Source organism: Amia ocellicauda, chromosome 3 (genome assembly GCF_036373705.1).
Source record: "Amia ocellicauda isolate fAmiCal2 chromosome 3, fAmiCal2.hap1, whole genome shotgun sequence".
In the NCBI taxonomy this organism is placed as follows: domain Eukaryota; kingdom Metazoa; phylum Chordata; class Actinopteri; order Amiiformes; family Amiidae; genus Amia; species Amia ocellicauda.
The window spans coordinates 6796933-6813844 of record NC_089852.1 but is presented as its reverse complement, the minus strand read 5'-3'; positions in this window follow the sequence as shown (position 1 = coordinate 6813844).

The window sequence follows — 16912 nt, the reverse complement described above, 5'->3', positions numbered from 1 at the left end:
TTTCGCTATCGATTCACAGGTTATTGCTCTCGGTTGTAAACTGCAACATTGGTGCTTAAAAACACTTCAGGCAATTCCACGAAACAGATGAGAGGAGCCAGGGCAGGGCCGTATAGCTGTCACAGCATTCAAAAAGAAGTTGGAAGTGAGGTTTGCAGTCATTTGAGTGTTATAGCAAAGCTTCGTCCAGCAATTTCAAATGAATACAATAGGGTGAGTGTGTATACCTTTGGATATATGGATATTCATCAGTTGTGGATCTGAACCCTCGTCACTTAATGCACAAATTATACAGAAACTTTGGAGCATGGACAGATGTATGCTTGGAATAACAAGAAGAGATGCATTCATGCATCTGAGAACAAACCAAAATATGTGGCATCGTTGAAAGATGAACAGATCAAGGATGGACAATGGAAGCTATTGAGTTTTGAAATGAAAAAATACCTATAAGACGACCACATAAAAGATGGGAAGATTAAATCATGCACTTTGCAGTTTTGACATGTAAAGGAGAAGCAAGTGGAAACATCTTGGGAGGCCTTCATCTAGCAGTGGATTGATATAAGATGATGGTGACATGACGAAATATGGAGATCCATACTAGGTGATGAACATTTAGCAGTTTCCTACATTAAGTTCTTCTATTTATTTCATATCATGGACAGGAATTGTTGGCAGAAATTACATTATGCAGGAAACATCCCTTGTTGGTTAACTGTGTAGTTTCCCGATACCTAGTTTGAAAGAGTGCAATATATATATATATATATATATATATATATATATATATATATATATATATATATATAATGCCTTATCTTGAACAATTAATTGATTTGCTTTAGTGTTTAATATTTTCACAGCAAAAGGCTACTACAATTATTTGACTTATTTTAAGTAATGCTTAAGACAGCAAACATAATCACAAATAGTTTCCATATTAGGCCATACCGTTTATCCAAGATAAAGTTTACAATTTCAAAGGCATATGTGTAGGTATAGTTATCCTCTCATTTAAATTAAAAAGTGACTTTATTTAAACACAACATATGTTATGTGTTAATTATTTTCCAAGGAAATTCTACTACTATTGAATCAATGATTAATCATCAACAGAATGTGTTTCCCTTTCTCCAACATTTTTATTATCATGGTATGAAAAAGCACTTTGGACATTAGGTTGTTATTTCAATTTCACTACATTATGCAATGTGTTTATGGACTGCAGGCCACAAACCCATTTAATCTGATATGCCTTTTCTTATAACAATCAATATTAATTCCAAACACAAATTAGATTACTATTTGAGGAAGTCATCTTGTTACTTCTGGTGGAATAGTGGTGTAAAACCCATGCAGAATTAAAGTATATTAAGTGGACACTGGTTCTATACCTACTTCACAATAATGGTACAAGTGAAATGTGTCATGTGTTTTACCTGAGGTGACAGGCCTCAATTATTTTGCGTTTCATTGTCATATACAAGATGCAAAAATGTTTATGGTCAAACTGTATAAACTGGTTGAAGAGTCGTCAACATGCAAGAAATACTAAAACTATGTTATTTATGATATGTTAAGTAGTACTACTGACCCCATCCAGTAGCAAATTAATCTGATTAAACTGAATAAAGATCTGAGAGATTTCAAGTGAGGCCCCACAGATGAAAGTGCTTTCTTTTCCGATGAGGTTGACTGACTGTTTGATCCTCTGAAGGAGCCCTGCAGCCCCTTTTATATTTTGTAAATATTGCATTTGCAGCACTATGTCATGTTACCATCGCCTACTGGGCTCTGCTCAATTAATATTACACAAATAACACATCAGCAATATACTGATAGTGACTTCAGATAGGAAACACTGGGAACAAACACCACCAAAACAAATAAGTTCTATAGTGTTTGTTCCCAAAGTTGTCCTCTGTCGTGACTCAGTGTTTTACTTTACTTCACCCGAAGTTTGGTGCTTTTCCTTTTTTTTATATATATATATAAGAGGGTAGTCCCCACACACAGACACGCACACGCACACGCACACGCACACACACTAATGATTCATTCAATTTTATTTTTTGAATTCCACTCCCTGAAACAACAGCTACAGTTAAAGCTTTTCTTATCATAAAGAGTGTATAAAGTGTACAGTTAAAGGATTTGCAGCCTCATATCTATAAAAATGCCTGGCTTGTTTTCCTGTTTTTTTTCTTTCGTATTGCAGAACAGAAAGTGTTCTAGGCAAAGTCACTATAGATGACAGTCAGTCCCTAATCCCCTAGCGCAATGTCTCAGCTGCAGCACAAAACCCCCCATTTCAAGTGTTAAACGCAGGAGGAATTTCAACATGGCTTCTAAAACCCTAGTAGTAAACAAATACAGTGTATAGCCATTAAAAAAATGTGAGTCAGTGAACGCATAATGTTATGTAATGCAAAGACATACCAAACAGGACCATTTTCATCAATCTGCACCATATACTTATTATATAATGTTAAGAATGTGCTTTTTTCTTTTTCTTACTTGCCACAGCATATACAATTTAGGAAAAGTGCTGAAATATAATTTTGCTGTGCAGAGTAATTTAACTTTACAATCTAAAATTATCTCCTCTTTTTATATTCCGCTATTGCCATGCCCAGCTAGCCCAGTGGAGTTTAAGCAATTTGTCATCTAATTAGCCAGATGAAGCACGACAAAGTGAGTTGGACTGTAAATTCTCTTCAGGCAAAATAATTGCAAACAAGGAAAGCTTCCTGTGTCTGCTAAAGTGATGACAATTGGAATACAAATAAGTGAAAACCAGGCTGACAGCAGGGCTAATTTTACATTTCCCCTTTTGCCTCCACCCACATGCCAATCAACAGAGCAGTTCGATGTTGGGAATTCGGATAAACAAATCCACTCCTCACAAGATTAAGACCATCAATAAAATCAAAAAGCATTCAGTTGAGTGTAAAGATCTGAATGTGTTTAATACAATTATTCAAGAAGACATCCTGCCAAGCACTGAGTTGTTTAATTTGTCATAGCTGCATATTCCCAGTCTGTTCAAATGCATGCTTTGTAGTGTGACCCACTTCTGTTACTGTATATGTATTTCATTATGTACAGTGAAAAGATGTAAGCAGCACATTGAAAGCAATGCATTGTGGGCCACCTAAAATAAATAATCAGGCTTTCCTGTTTCCTGAACAATTAATTACTGGACCAAAGACATCTGTTTAGCTATGTATAGAGTTAAAGACCTAAATAAATTCTGCCCTATCATGCTTCATAATTATATTATATGTTCAATTATTTACACAAACTAAACACAAGAAAAGCAGAGCAAACAACCCAATAAAAAAGTGAGAATCTGCTCTTGCCTATCCATATCTAAGAAGATGATAAATCATTGAAAGAAGTCTAGTGGAAAACTAACTTAGAAATGTTTTATTTCTTCACTCTAATAAAATAGACATTTTTCTTTCAAGAAGATAAGTTTCCCATTTCAGTTCTATAAAATACTTTGTTGAGGTGAATCTGATTTTCTATGAAAGCAATACTTAAAGAGTACACCTATACATTAAACACATGCCTAAGATAATATTTTTTTCAATAAAAATACAGAAACTAAAACATTACTTCATGCAAATCCTTTGTGAATACCTACAAAAATTAAAGTATGCTAATAGAACGTGTGCCTACGTATAGGGTAGCAAACACACCAAATATTAATTAATTTATTTAAGGAAGTCCACATAAGTCAAACTTATCAAACTGCTTTTCTACGCTTTCATATAGAGAAAAAGGGGGTAACGTCACAGTGGTGTCCCCTTATTGGAAAATAAAAATCAATACAGTCTGCATTTGGCATGGCTCCATCTTGTATCCATGCTATGTTTCTACTAAGATATGGTTTTAGATTTAGAGTTACAAGTAACACACTACACGCCAAGAGTTCTTCAGGTAGATTGAAGCAAAAGATTTTCAATGACCTAAGACTAATAAATGCACCCTGAGGTACATTCAGGCTTTTGAAATGAAGCTGACAAGGAAACGTTAATTGAGATGATTCTTAGAGCAAAATGTCGTTCAGTCAGTATCTGAGACAATAGCCCTTCACAGTGCACAGTTTTTTTTTTCTCCATTGTAAATCCCAAGTGGTTACCTCCAGGAAAAACTGTTCACTTGAACAGGGAAACATGTACCAATGTCAGCCTCCCCCCCCCCTCAGTCTCCTGGAGGAAGCCTTCAAATAGACACAATCACCTGGAGCAAATCCAGCCAATACAAATCAGAACAGTTTTCCCTTTCAAATATAAAACTCAGGTTTTGTATTTCAGTTATTTAATAAATACATCGAAAGCGTATCGTGCATGTTCTTTTTTAATACATGCAATATTTTCAAGCACAGTCCACCGCAAACAAAACAGTCAACCTAAAGAATGTTGATGTAAAATACTTAATTTTTCAGCAGCAACAAACATAAACCTCAGGCCTGTGTGGAATATATTTTTTGCTAACAGGAAAACCCTGACTGTGCCAATTAAAGTATCAAAGAACAATACATTCCCATCTGAAAGAAACTGCCACCAGGCCACCTGTTTATTGCTTAATTTTATGCTCAATTAGTAAATTGCAGAACAGAAAATTCCCAAGTGGAGCCCTGCCTTTGATGGAAACCTATGGTAGTGCAAGCATGAATAATATATTCTCATAGATAGGATTGAAGTTTGTTACTGTCTAAAAAGTCAATACAATGTAACAAAATCGAAATTATGACCTTCTGCACTGCTCTTTAAAAGTGTAGCATACAAGCACGGACATGTCTGACTGAGTAGGTATGGCTGTGTAATAGAGAAGAAGAATATTTATCTGGCCTAAAGGCGCAGTGCGGAGTTGCTGTCCTTCAGTGTGTGTGTGCGTTTATCTTCTTCCGAACAAGGGAAGATCTAAATTAAAATCACTATCGCTTGGTGTCCGTAGGGGATTAGTACGGCTGAAAACGTGATTTGGAAATTCCAAACTTTGATTTTCAAAAGCCACTTTCTGGCTTTTGGGTTTTCCTCCTCTGCCTGCTTTCCACTGTCGGTGCTGCAGAACATAACATGTCACTTGAATTATCTCTCATCGTCACATAGCTACACAGTTCCTTAAACGGTTCCAGTGGAAACTTGGTTTAATGAGCCTGCTTAGTTTACCACACAATTCTTGGGGCATTCTTAGTGACAAAGCCAAAACATTTCAATAGTTGCATTAAACCCAGTGCAATTTACAATTACATTATACTCATTTCCTTAGTCGAAGCAGTAGTCACCACAGCTTTATCTGATGGACCTTTAAAGGACTTTCCTGTAACAGAGAAAAGCACAATTATGTCCCCAACATTGTCACCATTTGTACTATGCATTGTCACTGTAAGTAGTACATTAAATACAAAAATACAGCACATTGTGTGCATAATGTGAGGAACACACAAATGTTATGTATTATTGTTTGAAAAATAACTCAACAAATGGGAACCTGTTCTGAGGATGTTAAATTCCAACAAGCACTAACTTGTCTACGTCTTGTATAATACACTTGAACTAAAGGGAATAATGGTACTATTGCTAATTACTTATTCACCATAGTTAGGTGCACTGTTGAGAGACAGTTTCCTAATAATAGTGATGTTCTGTGCCAATTAAGCATTATTTTACAAGTGAACTGCCTCACTGTATACCAATGTTTATTTTTTCTATATTTACTTTTTATTTATATTAAGTACTCTCTAATACAATATCTTCATTTAATCATTAATCACAAGCAGCTCTGATATTTCTTCAAATTGATTTCTAACCAAAGCTTCTCTGGTGTCTGTATACACTTCAGTAAAAAGAAATCACAAGACCGTTTCAGCCATATCAAGATCCCATAATTCCTCTGTCCTGAATGTTGATTGCTTCTTAGTCACAAGACAGGCTTTGCTGAGGCAAGTGATTTGCTCCCTCGATCTGAAACAATGCTTCTGGGTATTGGCGTGCCATATCTGTCATGTATACTGGCAGGTGTCCAAATAGATCATTGTGAGAAATTGCAAAATGCATGGATAGTAAGCCAACCCTTAAAATACACCTGGTCTCAACACAATGAGACAAAATAGAACATGAGTATTAAATATGTATAACACAGGCATAGATACTGCTCTCTGTCAGAATAATCTGTACATTAAAATATCCTAACATTATAAACAGCAATCTTTCCCCCTTTATTCATATGCATGGCAGTTGGTTTACAGATTACTGAAGTATCCATCCATTATGTGCTATGAACAAGCCTGGATTCACCCCAAATCTGGCAAAGCTGTTTCTAATTAGAATCCCTTTGTGTCCAAGATCATATAACAGTAGGGTTTTTTGTAACAATATTGCAGTGATATATAGGGGAGAATTGAATCGCAGAATTATATTTATACTTATGTAGGTTCTCACTCACCATCGCTTTGCTTTAATGAATGAAAGCCCAGTCTCTTTAAACTCAAACTGAATTCCTCAATTTGAGCCTCCAAGTAGTTAATTTCACAAATAAAGAGAAAATGTATGGATTTAGACAGATATGATAATGAAAATAGTTATATATAGAAGTGCAATTAAATCTAATAATTTGTAATATTCTGTAATAAAAACTAATAGCAAAAGGATAATATTGCAACTGAACTACACTTCATATAATCATTTTACAGATTTTAACAAAGCCTGCTGTATAATATATCTTCATGTTAATTGTGTTTTAAATAATGGTATTTTGTTTAGTAATAGAAATACAGATTACCTTTTTAAACTCAGATGAATGTAATACACTGAATTATTGAAGAGAAAAGCTTTGCAAAGTTAATTTATTACTTCTAATATTATTGCAAACTCACAAAATAGTATTTTCAATCTCAGGCAAGACTAATAGTCATGGGGTAATTTTGTTATATGGTACTTTGGGCTCCGTTTCCATAGTAACTGCATTTTCTGATTCAATTAACTAATCTGCCTGGCCAAATAAGAGACATGCAGCACTCAAACAGTCCATACTGTACAAAACAAAAACAAACAAACTCGTATTGAATTTAGTTTCTTTTCTAGTACATTACTGGCAAGTGCTAATGCCCCCCAATAATAATAATAATAATAATAATAATAATAATAATAATTATTATTATTATTATTATTATTATTATTATTATTATTATTATTATTATTATAATAATAATAATAATAATAATAATAATAATAATAAAACTGCTTTCATTAATTTTTGAAAAGCAATCATCAGCATTATAGTGAATTTTACATCAATGTATACAAGATGTATACCAGAAATAGAGCTAAAACCTTACATTTTTGCTGAAGTCTCACTACCTTCCCATTTTGCAGGAGAATACATTTAAATAATGCATGGAACTGCTATCCATTGTTTCTGTAAATTGCTCATTCAGGATATGTAATTGTTCATGCTGTCAAAAAACAACCACTTTAGACATACAATTTGAAGGCTTGTATTTATCTCAGTCAATATCAGTCAATATTATTTGTAAATATTATGCCAAACTATGAGAATTTCCATTTTTCTCTTTTGCCATTACCAAATAACATCCAGACTGGGCTATTATTCAAGGATATAAGGATCTAGCTAATCAGCCTAAACTACTAGGATAATCAGTGGTATCCTTCTTGCTGTTATTAACAATGGTTGTCGGCTGTATTCAGCCAGCAGTTTTTTCCCCCTGGCTAATCTCAATATCATTATATAAACAGCAGCATTTCTGATGCCATAGGATCAGGTTCAATTATTTCAGTTAAAAGTAAACCTTGCTTCAATTTAATTATTAATAATACATCCGTAAATGAGAAGACAAACAGGAATTCTGCTTCTCATGTCTGAGACATCATTGCTCAGATGTGAAGTAAAAAAAAATGCTCATCTTAATCTGCGGTTCATTTCATTTGCCACACGGTGGAGCCTTTATGTTGTTTTGAAAGAAAGGTTGCATTGACAAATAATCCTGTAGGCCCTGGAGTCTTCTTCCAGGTATAAATAGATTAAAAGAGTATTATTACAAAGATGAATGTGTACCGTGCACTCTTTTTACTTTTAAATTTTTAATGTAAAGTCTTATCTTATTAAATATAAATAAATCAATTGATACAATTAGAGTGAATTTGAAGGAGGGAACGTACGTCAAATATTTGGTTGTGACACTTTTGTCCCCTATAACTAAACAAACAGTGTTGTTTAAGGAGAGCAAGGTGGATAGAATTAAACATTTGTATTTATATAATAATAATAATAATAATAATAATAATAATAATAATAATAATAATAATAATAATAATAATAATAAAGATTTAAAAGGCAAGCATATAGCATCTCTTTTAAATATTCTTTTCAGCTCATGGTGTATTTGTGATCCCTACAACCATTTCTCTATCCCCGGTGCAATGTAAATATACTGTAGTGTCCAAACACACAGTGCATGAGTGTATCTTATTTTCTACATGTATTCGTTGCATCATAAATAAATATAAGAGCCAGATTATCACCAATGCTGGTCACTTATCTGGCTCAAATAAAGAAGTCAGATCAGCTCTAGAGGCAATTACTGCTTGTCTGGGATCATTTCAGAAATGGAAATACCGAAAATGTCCACACAGAGCAGCAGCAGGAGGAAAGTGTGTAGAGGGGGGTGCGTTGAAGCATAATATGGAGAAAAAAAACATCATCCGATCGGGGGAAGAGTATTTTTTCCAAGTTTGAATTGCACGATGAGTCTGTGAGGCTAAATAAGATTAGAGAGTACACCAAAGCCCCAAGCTCCACAAACACTGTTTCTTACCCAACATGAAGAAGAGATAGTGCATATGCAAATCACATAAGCCAGATGATCTTAATTCTGCACAAGCAGGTTTTATTTTTTATTCATGTGGCTATTTTTATTTAGTCACACATTAATTTCTTAAGCAGGGTATCAGGAATTCATTTAATTATACATATTGTCCAATGTATATGTGTATGGGAAACTATATTCTGAAAATGTGAACATTAAAACAACTATTAATTTGACACAGTGCCGAGCATAAACCTTACATATATCCTTCCCACCTGAATATATTATTTACCTAATTGTTGCCCTTGTTGTTATTTATCACCCTTTTCATATTCTCTATATCCCAGTGACACAAATACACACACATTCCTTCCCCCAGAGATCTGCACAGTATTCAGAATTCAATATAAGTATACATGGCATACAATTATGTTTCTAATTTTTGTTCTTTTCAAGTCCCCCTCTCTGTGCTCTGCAGTTCAGCCCAATCTTTGACATCTACACAGGGGCGGTTGTGATTGTCATGCTCCCTCCTGTAGAGAATGATGCAGCTGAGGGAAGGGAGGCTGGGTTAAATAGGGAACATGTGGTAATTGTTTGAGCATCTATTTATGGTGCAACTGAAGTGTGGAGGGAGGCATGAAGAGAGACACGCACAGAGGCTGCAAATATATTAAATACGCGATTAGCTTTTGCTGTGCATAGGAATCTAGTTCATATTAATTAATTGTTGTTTTTGTTATTGTTATTCCTCACAACATTAAGTATAATTAACAAGTTGTATTCAATTATATATAATTTTCATTATTTCAGTTTTGATATCCTCATTCTCCTATATTACATTATTATTATTATTTATTAGCAGATGCCCTTATCCAGTATGACTTACAGTTTACACAAAAGGCATTTAAGCACTACAAAAGTGCAGTAGTACATAAGAACATGAGAAAGTTTAGAATCGAGAGGAGGCCATTCGACCCATCGTGCTCTTTTGGTGTCCATTAATAACTGAGTGAACCAATGATCACTTCCAGTCTATTTTTGAATGTTCCCAAATTGTTGGCTTCAACCACATCGCTGGGGAGTTTGTTCCAGATTGTGACAACTCTCTGTGTGAAGAAGTGTCTCCTGTTTTCTGTCTTAAATGGAAATTGGGCTTAAAGGCATTTGTGTCCCCGGTCACTGGAGATCTGGAAAAGCTCCTCTGGTTTGATGTGGTCAATGCCTTTATAGTACAATCAATACAGAATGCAATAAGCATACATTCTAGTTCCCTGAGGTAAAAAATACAGACATAATACAGTTAAGTCCTAGGTGTGTGCTAAAAGGAGGGGCGGCACAGGAGAAGTTGCATAAGGAAGCATAATAACAAGAATGATGAACAGCTACAGAGGAATAGACTGCTGTGTTACAGGTACAGTCTAAACAGATGTCTTGAGTGATCGCTGGATGCTGCTCAGGGACTCTGCTGTCTTGACCTCAGTGGGAAGGTCATTCCACCACTTACGGGCAAGGGTTGTAGAGGAGCGGCTCTGGAGGAAGAGGAGTGGAGAGTCTTCTGGCGCAGGAAGACTGGAGATGTCTGCAGGGAGTGTAAGGAGGGATGAGGGTCAGAAGGCAGCTGGGTCCAGTCATGGTAGGTAAGAGACAAAGTCATGAAATGGATGCAAGCCGAGAGCGGGAGCTAGTGAAGGCAGTGGAGCAATGGAGTAGGGTTTTTAAAAGCGGGGCAGAGAACACTAGCCAAGCGGCCAAGCTCTGGAGGAGTCATTCTTGCTTTTTGTGCATATTATCACTATGAATGTAATACTTCAGCAATGATAATTTCTGTAAAATCCAGTTACTGGTCTAAATATTCCCTTATTATGAAGATCAAAGAAGGAAAATCATGAACACTTGGAAGTCAAGCAATTAAAAAGATAAGGAAAACGCTGTACTTAGTCTATGGAATGAGATTTTAAAAGTAGTCCACCCTAAGGCTTTGGGTTCCTGCATTAAAAAAGGCAACAGACTGATCAATTATTACATGTCCACTAAGAATACTGCTGTAATGAATGCCTACCATACATATGTGTAATTTGCATTCACAATTCTTTGGGCAATTCTGAAGGCTAAAAAGCCTCTCTAGACAAGAGTAAATCGAAATAAAAGCTCTGTTCCAGATACATATACAAAATAAAGTGGTGGGAAACATTGCAAGCACTTTAGCATACCAAAATATTTGCTTGCTTAGTAATTTGCATTTGTGCAGTACTTAATTCAACGGCCTTACCCTTTTTTACAATATAATGGACTAGTTTGTTATGTGGTTTCTCTATATTTTAGGTAACTTTTTAATGTACTGAATGTATATATGGTTTTAAATAAAAACAATATAATCAATGTTATCCCATGTCTGGTTATAGATGTATAGTACAACTGTTAACTCTATTTTTGCCCAAAGCACTTTTCCCAAACCTTAAGAGAAATGAGAAACAGCTATACTTTACCTAGGCTATCCACACTGTTGATATATACTGTGTAATTATATTCAGTGGATCGTGTAACCTTTTCGCTCCACAAAGATTAAAACATGTTTTTCAAGAAATATGAAGGTTTGACACTTGAAGCTGAAGTTTCTTTTCTCCTACAGATTGTTTTCTAATGAACAGTGGGTATGCATTGCTGTTGACAACTACAGCAGGAAACAACTTCATTTCCACACTAAAATGTCAAGACCCAATAATGTACAAGGCCTGTAAAAACAGCTCCGCTAATGATGGCCATTATCACATATTCCCTGCACAATTTCTCGGCAATAGAATCCTTGGGGCAGCAAAGAAACCAAAAGAATTTAAATGATGGAATAGAAGAGCTGCTTAAAATATGTCCAGCAAACATTTTCGGCTGTGCATACCTTCCCAGTGAAAGTAATGCAGAAATAATGATAACTAAAATGACAAGGGGAAACAGATTAAATCTAACGAGATAACACAGTTAATTGACTGAGATTAATTTATTCATTCACCGTAGAGCACATATTGGAGACAGGAGGAGAAAGAATGCAACACAAAGAATCGAGAACAAAAGTCAAACTGAAACAGCAAGAAACCTAACCTGAATTGCCTTGGTTAAAGCACCCTCTTAATCACCAACTGACCTGCTCACTTCCTGCTAATTGTCTTTAAAGAGGGGCTGGGGTTTACTGTTGTTCCCGTTTGTTTTTAGACTGGATGTTCTGTTCAAAACACTGTCCGATTCGAGCCCCAGCCATGAGCCAGCGTACGCCCAATCAGCTAACTTCACATGGAAGCAATTTATTTCAGATAAATTAATTCCAGAGACCGATGTTCCGACTTGTAAACATCCAGCTTGTTTTCAATAGTTGGCCGTTCATTTTTAAAGGCATCAAGAAAAGACGACTCCATGACAACTGGCTTAGCCTGTAGGTTGCTAGGATACAAATCCTGGACTACTGTGTTGTGACAATACAGGCCAATTTCCCTGGCAAACATTTCTGAAGCAAATTGTTTAATCATTTTTACAGACGTGTACTGACACAGTTACACGTATATTGTACACTTTGAAATAACTATATAACTGTACAAAAGTGCCAATGTATTGTTTTCTGATGTTATAAATTACAGGAATGATAGGCCTAGATTAACCGTGGGCACTGTGCTTCATTGTGCTGCAGATTAAATGAAAAATAAAGTCATACCCGCATTTTCCAATTAACAAATAGTCTTATGGGATGAAATATTTGGAAGTAGGAACCTTAAAGTCATATATATATACACCGATCAGCCATAACATTATGATCACTGACAGGTGAAGTGAATAACACTGATAATCTCGTTATCATGGCACCTGTCAGTGGGTGGGATATATTAGGCAGCAAGTGAACATTTTGTCCTCAAAGTTGATGTGTTAGAAGCAGGAAAAATAAGCAAGCGTAAGGATCTGAGCGACTTTGACAAGGGCCAAATTGTGATGGCTAGACGACTGGGTCAGAGCATCTCCAAAACTGCAGCTCTTGTGGGGTGTTCCCGGTCTGCAGTGGTCAGTACCTATCAAAAGTGTCCAAGGAAGGAAAAGTGGTAAACCGGTGACAGGGTCATGGGCGGCCAAGGCTCATTGATGCACGTGGGGAGCGAAGGCTGGCCCGTGTGGTCTGATCCAACAGACGAGCTACTGTAGCTCAAATTGCTGAAAAAGTTAATGCTGGTTCTGATAGAAAGGCGTCAGAACACACAGTGCATCGCAGTTTGTTGCGTATGGAGCTGCGTAGCTGCAGTCCAGTCAGGGTGCCCATGCTGACCCCTGTCCACTGCCGAAAGCACCTACAATGGGCACGTGAGCATCAGAACTGGACCACGGAGCAATGGAAGAAGGTGGCCTGGTCTGATGAATCATGAGTTCAAGGTGTTGACTTGGCCTCCAAATTCCCCAGATCTCAATCCAATCGAGCATCTGTGGGATGTGCTGGACAAACAAGTCTGATCCATGGAGGCCCCACCTCGCAACTTACAGGACTTAAAATATCTGCTGCTAAGGATCGTAATGTTATGGCTGATCGGTGTGTGTGTATATATATATATATATATATACACATACACACACACACACACACACACACACACACCGATCAGCCATAACATTATGGCCACCTGCCTAATATTGTGTAGGTCCCCCTTTTGTCGCCAAAACAGCCCTGACCTGTCGAGGCATGGACTCCACTAGACCTCTGAAGGTGTGCTGTGGTATCTGGCACCAAGACGTCAGCAAGAGATCCTTTAAGTCCTGTAAGTTGCGAGGTGGGGCCTCCATGGATCGGACTTCTTTGTCCAGCTCATCCCACAGATGCTTGGATTACAGTAGCTCGTCTGTTGGATCGGACCACACGGATCAGCCTGCGCTCCCCACGTGCATCAATGAGCCTTGGCCACCCATGACCATGTCGCCGGTTCACCACTTTTCCTTCCTTGGACCACTTTTGATAGGTACTGACCACTGAGACCGGGAACACCCTACAAGAGCTGCAGTTTTGGAGATGCTCTGACCCAGTCGTCTAGCCATCACAATTTGGCCCTTGTCAAAGTCGCTCAGATCCTTACGCTTGCCCATTTTTCCTGCTTCTAACACATCAACATTGAGGACAAAATGTTCACTTGCTGCCTAATATATCCCACCCACTGACAGGTGCCATGATAACGAGATTATCAGTGTTATTCACTTCACCTGTCAGTGATCATAATGTTATGGCTGATCGGTGTATACACGCACATGTAAACCTTGATTTCCAAAGCAGAACCAGTATTAATAGCTGCTTATATTCGATTGGTTGATAAGCACCTATGAATTTGAGGTTCTCAGACAAATATGGTATATCTGTATATGTATATGCAGAGTGACTCACAATTAACGTTCTTTGTGTTTAGACTTTCACTATAACCTGCCCTTTCTCTGTAATGTGTTTACTTCAATCACAATCAACCAGGAAATCCTGTTTCAAAGTAGAAATTCATGATAAGGTGCATTATTTAAAGTGTCCCATGTGTGAAGTAGATATGGTCTGCTGTGAATTGCTTTGGGCTGTGTCTGAAAGTTCTCTATAAATAAAGTGTATTATTATTATTTCAATTAGTTTAATCTTGGCTTAAAAAAAGGTTATTTATTTAACATCACGTAATTCCACAGATGTTTAATTACGATGATTATCCTTGACTTTCGGACACACAAACTAATTTCTGTGGAAAAACCTTAACACAAGTATACTTTAAATCAATATATTGATGCAGAGATCATCAGGATGTTGGCCAGATCATTACTCTTAACAGTAGGAGCAATCACTGTGCCAATGGATCTTGACAACAGTATTAATTAGGTTAAGCAGGAATACAGTGAAAAATCCTTGGGGTTGATCATTTTAGTGCTTAGTCATGGTCTCCGTTGGACAGCAACTCATGTAACAGTTTGGTTTTTATTGAATGTAGTTGGCTTGATGGATGGAGCATTACACAATATGCTGCATTGCCACATAGATTATACAACACTTGACACTTGATACAGAAGTGGAGGAACATTTCAAAATGCAGATATGGGATACGAACTCAAGTCCTTAAGGTCAGCAATGCAATCCTTCTGAAGAACACGGTTTCTATATCTGGACACATCCCATTGCAGGACTAGTTTTATTAGATGTGCTTTCATTCAATTATAGAAGGTATGAGCTTTTTGAAAGAAATGTATTAGTATTGTTGAAGTGGTATAAAAAATATACTATACTGTGTTCAATCTTTACAAATGATTACAATAAATGCATATTGTGAGAATGAGTTCATGCATATCAATGCCTGGCTGGTGGAAAGCAATATTAACAGTTTAGAGGTTTATAACAATTTATATTTTTATAACAATTCACATCACCTTCTCAGTTAACTATGAAGATGAGGCAAAACACAACATACACAGAAGCAAGCAGTTTGTCTGTGATGATAAAATAAAGAGGAAGTAAAACTGGTAAATGCAATCTTGAGCCGCACCAGAGAGGAGTGTGTTTCAGCAACACACACTACAGTGCCCTCTGCTGTAGCATTTCCTTCTGGAATCGTGTGTCACCCTTGCGTTGTCACTGCCAGGACTGCCTTCTCATCCTATGTTGTTGTGTTACTCCAAGCAAATACAGAAAACCCTGTAAAGAGTAACTTAGACATTTTTTTTAGACATATCAAACATGAGTAACTGAAGTGCTGTCTAATAGAAGAATACTGTGGATTAAAAGCATCAGGGTTAACATTAAACAGGCTTAATTACTCAATTAATTCATAAAGCAGCATGAATAGGAACTCAAAGTATAGTATTTAAGCCTTAAAAAGTAATTACATTTTTTATACAGATAATTGTTAAATAATGAATTGGAGACAACACTGGCAAAAGACCAAAGTGAAATGAAGGATAAGCTTAGGGGGCTAAAGAGAGACTGACCCTGTCTTTGTATCGTGACGCTGGTAGGTAGGGAAAAAGTCAATTAGAGCTCCTGTCTTTAAACAATTTTAAATCATGTGTGGAGGTTTCCAATTGCCTTCACTGTCATTTTAAATTGTTTAATGTAGCAGTTTTATCATAAAATCTGTTAAAAACATTGACATTTGCTGGCTTTATTGTCAACCAGAAAAAAAAAAACTATAGTTTAATGCCCATGACTGCACACTTTGCAGCAACAGCCAGTTCCATAGCTTATGCGTATAGATCTTTTAATGACCCTGAAAATACTAGAGATATTCACAATAAAAATCACCTTCATACAGGAAGGGCAGTCACCTCTCCTAAGGAATTCGGGCTTCAGCACCACTGACCAGCAAGTCACCTGGACACATCTTGGAAAAAATGAATCAGACAGGCAATCGCTGTGGGCTGAAGACAATTCAATCACATCAGGTCACATCTGATGACACTCTTTGACAGTGAACTCTGGCTTTTACAATTTCGTCCCGGAATAACAGGAGTTTGTCCCTAATGTGTAATCAGCCGTCTTCACTGTGTGTCCGTGTCAACGTGTTCCTCACCAAGGTTTCCAGGGAACTATCAAAGAATATGGTTTTGGAATAAAGTAAAGCATCTGTCTTGGAAAGCGGGTTGCGTGAGTAGTTTGCAATCAACTAAATCAATTTAGAAAGTTATTCTAAAATAATCACCTAAGATTTTTAGATTTTGCAGTAGGGATGTAAATGCACATTGAACAGCACTAATCATTAATTTAATTGTTTTTCAAGTTCATGATGTAAACATTTTAACTAAAAAACACAAAATGGGTTTTCTCCCAAACCTAAGAATAAAAAGAAAATAATAATAATAATAATAATAATAATAATAATAATAATAATAATAATAATGAAAATAGACTGAAGGCAGTGAATGCAATGTCTCTTGAATGACAGATGAGGGCTCTCTCTCATTACACAAATGCATATAACCTACTGCAACACTATAGGACAGCCAGAAGAATAAAGGAGTGTGTGTCTGCTGCTCATTGCTGTACAAGAGTATGTTGCACAAAACACATCACATGTAATAAGCCTTTTTAAAATAAAA